Genomic DNA, 5440 nt, shown 5'->3' with positions numbered 1-5440 from the left:
AGAAAGTTCTTTGTGACAGGCAGATAGCCATTAGTGGGGTTACTCTACCATATGCCAGTTAGATTTTTAATTCTTCAGGACATTCTACCTTGTTTCCCTAGTGACTGAACAAATATTTATTCCTATAATCGTTGTATAATGATTACATTTTCTCCACAACATCAGTAGAACTGTGGACAGTTTTACAATAGTTATGTTTCTGGAGTAGTAGATATCATTACAGTTTTTATTTGCCATTCAACTATAATTTCTAAGGTGACCATTTTTTTTATATAACTTCACTAGTTCTTTACATCTTTTGAGAAAGTCCTATTTAACTTTATTGCTTATTTTTATTTGTTATTTATTTTAATTTCATTTTATATTCCAATCACAGTTCTTCCTCCCACCTCTCCCCCAACCACAATTTACCTCGCCTCCCTACCTAAGTCTACCCTTCCATCCACTCTTCCCAAGGGGTAAGAGCTCCCATGGGGTGTCAACAAAGTCTGACCCATTAAGTTGAGGCAGGACCAAGGCCCTCCATGCTATATTAAAGCTGAGTATGGCATCCCAACATAGGGAATGGGATCCAACAAGCTAGCTCATGCACCACGGATAGATCCTGGCCTTACTGTTAGGGGCCTCTCAGATAGACCAAGCTACACAGCCGTGTCCCATATATGGAGGGACTAGTTTGATCCCATGGAAGCTTCACAGCTGTCATTCTAGAATTCATGAGTTCACATGAGCTTGTTTTAGCTGTCTCTGTAGATTTTCCCTTCATGATCTTGACCTTCCTTGCTCATATATTCCATCCTGCCTTAATTTTAAAGCTGAGTTATTTGGTGTTCCTTATGTTTATCAGCCCTTTGTCAAATATATAGCTCACAATACTTTATTCTGTTATTTAACTCATCTCTACGCTTTGTTAATTGTTTCCTTTTCTATACAGAAGATTTTTAGTTTAATTCCATTTGGCTATTTTGCTTGCTTTCCTGCTCTTTAAGAGTGTTACAAAAAAAAATGTAATTTATGTATTTCAATGTCTTGGTTAATCTGTTCTATGTCTTTTTATAATAGGCACATTTTTTTAGGTCCTGCATTTAACTCTTTAATTCAATTCTAGTTAATTTTTGCAATTGATTGGAGAGATAGGGATCCAGTTTCATTCTTCAGCATGTGGTTTTCATTTTCCCAACACTGCTTCCTCATGAGGACTATGTCTATACTTTTACATCGCTTATTTGTATAAGCTTTGTCAAATATCACTTGTCTATAGGTATGTACATGCTTACTTTTGGGCTCTCACTATTATTGCATAACTTTTTGTTCTGTTTTTTATGCAAATGGCATGCTGTTTTGATTACTATATATTTGCAGTATATTTGAAAACGAGTTTGTGTGAGTTTTTCCATGTTTTGGCTTTCTTCAAAGTAATTTTTGCTATATACAAGGGGAAGGGGTAAGGTGAACCTTAGATTTATCTTCTAACTTACTGAAGAATGTAATTGACATTTTGATAAAGCTTACATCTAATATGTAGTTCATATTGGGTGGTAGAGATATTTCTATAATCTTGGTCCTTCAGATCCATAAATATACAGACTCTATTATTTTTCTGTCTTCAATTACTTTTATCAATGTTTTATCATTTCCATTGCAGGAATGGTTCAACTGTGGTAAGTTCAGTATGACATTAGCCATTGGCTTATTCTAAATGAATTTGGTCATGTTGAGTTTTTTTTTTCCTTCTATAATTAATTTACTGAGTATTTTCGCTATGTTTTGTTTTTCTTTTATTTTTAAGATTATAATTACATAATTCTTCCCCTCCCTGTTCTCCCCGACAAACCTCCATATACTCCTCCTTTCTGTCTTTCAAATTCATGGTCTCTGTTTGCATTAATTGTTACATGCATATATGCTTTCTTATATATTATCTGCTCAATTTGTATAATGTTATTTATGTGTATGTTTTCAGAGATGAGCATTTGGTATTGGATAACAAATTGGTGTGTGCTTCCCTAGAGAAGACCATTTCTCTCACTTTCAACATTCCTTAGCTACATGTAGTTCTTTGTGTCAGGTTGAGTCCTAGTGGGCTTTCCTCTGTCAACTTTAGCATGTTTCTTGTCATTCTTATTCAATTTATGTTTAGGCAGTCATGTTGGTGAGGTTTTATGTCTATAACCTCTGACATTTCTAGAAGAAAGTCTCACAGTATATTCCCTGATCCTGTGACTCTTATTGTCTTTCCATCCCCTGGTCAACAATTTTCCCTTGCCTTAGGTAAAGGGGGGTTTTATAGATGTGTCCGCTGGGCCTTACCTCCACAACTACTAAGCATAGAAGGGTTATTAGTTTTATCAAGCATCTTTTGCATGACTTGAAATAGTAATAGGTTTTGTATTACACACTGTTATTTGAAGTACAACGCATTTAATGATTCATTTTAGTGACTGCTGTTTTCATTCTTGAGATAGATCCCTCATGACCATAGTGATTAATCTTTCTAATATGTCTGCTAATGTTTTGTTGAGGTGTTTTTAATGTATTTATCTCTATCATCTATGTATCATCTGTCTGTTTATCTATATCTATTGATTTCTATTATCTATCATCTATATATCTACCTATCATCTATAACTAATCTATGTTTACCTAATATTTCAACCTATCATATCTCTATATACAATCTATTATATATCCACATATTATCTATCTTATCTTTCTATATATCTACCATCTATCTCTATTACCTATCTATATATCATTAATATCTATTATCTATCTGTATATCATTTATCTGTCTTTCTCTATTTATCTCCATCTGTCTCAAGAATACTGCCCCATAATAGTCTTAAGTTGTGTCTTTTTGATGGTTTTGATGTCAGTATAATACAACATTGTGGAATGAGTTTAGAACAACCCTCTCCTCTTAAATTCCTTGAAATAACATAAGAACAACTAATATTAGTTCTTTCAATGTTCACTGTAATGCAGCAGTGAAGCCATCTGGTCCATCACTGAGATTCTTTCACAGTTTTTCTGTATAGGTGAAATTTATATAAAGGTCAGTAGAAGAAAGCTGCCTTTGGCAATTGTTCCTTTTCCTTGCTGTTTGAACTGGAATAGAAATTACTGCTTGCTGGCCATTTCATTACATTTATTCTTTAGGAGTCCCAAGATTCTGCCTTTGGCACAGAGGTATAATACTTAGAAGTAATTTAATTATAATTGTAAAGTAGCATTAGGTCCATTAGGTCAGCATAAAACATTCTTTGTGCTTATTCCACAGCGACTGGGTCAAGAGTGGTTGAATTCAGTGTCTCATATAATTTCAGAGCTTTGGGGATATTTCTCCAAACTCATGCCAAGATTTTATGTGGCAGAATTTTTCACTCCCAATGGTGCAAAAAAACTGTAATTGTGTTCTGGGGCAGTTTGGCCAAAGTTACTTCTAATCATGCTTCAATTTTTAAAGTCTGGCAGTTATTATTTCACATAAATATTTCATTTATTTTTGAGATTGCTCAATAGAGTCAAGGGCAGGACCCATACAACCCATCATTCTGTTGCAGACACTGTCTGTAATCTCTTACCTCATTACATTAGTTGAACTTCTGGTTCCTTTGCATTTTATTTTATCTCCCACAGAATGTTACTGTCAATCTATTGAAAGGATTTTCAAAGGAGGGTTGCTATTCTATATATTTTTCACCATTTCTATTGAATTAGTCTACATGTTCAATATGATGGATATATCAATAACTAAGACCTGTTTCACAGAACTTACTGCCTTTAGGATATGGTTGTGCAACTAACTGAATGGAAGACTACTGATCCGTCACTAGCATGCCTGCAGGAAAGAGTGTAGATCTAAGGTGCAGTTATTGAAATTTGCCTTATAGAGCTGAAAATTGTTTCTTCACCCCATGGAATCTTTTCTAACACAGGCCACGTTTTAAGCCATGGATAAATCTCAAAAAAAAAAAAAAAAAAAAAAAAAAAAAAGAATTGAACTCGTTCTTTGCATCTCATTAGAATTTACTATAATAAAGCTCAAAATCAATAGCAGAAGGAAATAAAGAAACGCCATACCTGGAAACTGGACAATGCATGTGTAGATAACTAATGGGTAATTGAAAAACCAGAGCAGATTTTTTTCCTTTTTTTATTTAAATTTGAAACAAGGTTGTTTTACATGTCAATCCCAGTTCCCTCACCCTCCCCTCCTCCTCCATTATCCCCACAAAATCCCAACCCATCCTCTTTCTGCTCCCTAGGGAGGGTGAAGTCTTCAAGGTCTGTCATATCATTTGGGGCAAGGCCTAGGCCCTCCCCAATATTGACTAGGCTGAGAAAGTATCTCTATGGGGATGGGCTGGGAAACCAGCATAGGACTGACCCAACCCCCCCCCCCCCGAATGTGAGTGTTTGTTTAGGAGGACTGGAAAGTCCATGGGGCCTCCAGTAATGGATCAGTATTTATCCTTACTATATAAAGAGATAATGGTTTTAAAAACTCTGTGTGTCAGTTAGGAGGCCTAAGCAGTCTATGAGGCCCCTGGTAATGGAACAGCATTTATAACTAGTGTACAGATGGACATTGGGACTCCATTCCCCATAGCATAGAGCGACACTCTCTCAGCCTAGACACACAGGGGAGGGCCTAGGCCCTGCCCCACATGATGTGACAGTCTTTGATGATCCCCCATAGAAGGCCTCACCCTTTCTATGGAACAAAAGAGGGATGGGATGGGGGCCAGTGTGGGGCATGGAGAATGGGAGGGAGAGGGAACTGGGATTGATATATAAAATAAGATTGCTTCTAATTTAAATTTTAAAAAAGAATAAAAAAAAAAAAAACTTCCTGAAGTCAAATGAAAATGTGACTGAAATATAACAGAATACTGTGGGCAAGAATTATGAAAAGAACTCAAGTATCATAGAAATAATACTAAGAATTTTAAATGCAATTATATAAAATTTTAAGTTTCTGTATAGGAAAAGAAACAACCACCAGAGTGAAGAGACATCCTACTGAATAGGAAAAAGTCTTTGCCAACTCCACATTAAGAAGGCTAATCTATAGAATACTTAAAGAATTTTGTGATTTAAATACTATGAATCCAGCTAATGTAGTCAATAAATTGGCAAATGGATTGGATAGATAGCTTTCAAAAAAGAAACACGAATAACCTATAATATTTTTTCAAGTAGTCAACATCTTTAGCTAGCAGGAAAATCCAAATTAAAGCTGCTTTGAGATTCAATCTTACCCCATTGAAAATGGCTAAAGCTAAGCAAGGAAATGACAAAAAGTGCTGGTGAGACTTTGGGAAAGAGGAACGACTATACACTATTCATGGGACTGTAAACTAGGGCAGTCACTGTGAAAATTGGTAAGCAGGTTCTTCAAAGTTTTAAAATAGAACAACCAGATAACCCTACTTGA

This window comes from Phodopus roborovskii, unplaced genomic scaffold, assembly GCF_943737965.1.
Source record: "Phodopus roborovskii unplaced genomic scaffold, PHOROB, whole genome shotgun sequence".
NCBI lineage: Eukaryota > Metazoa > Chordata > Mammalia > Rodentia > Cricetidae > Phodopus > Phodopus roborovskii.
This window is presented reverse-complemented; position numbering follows the sequence as displayed.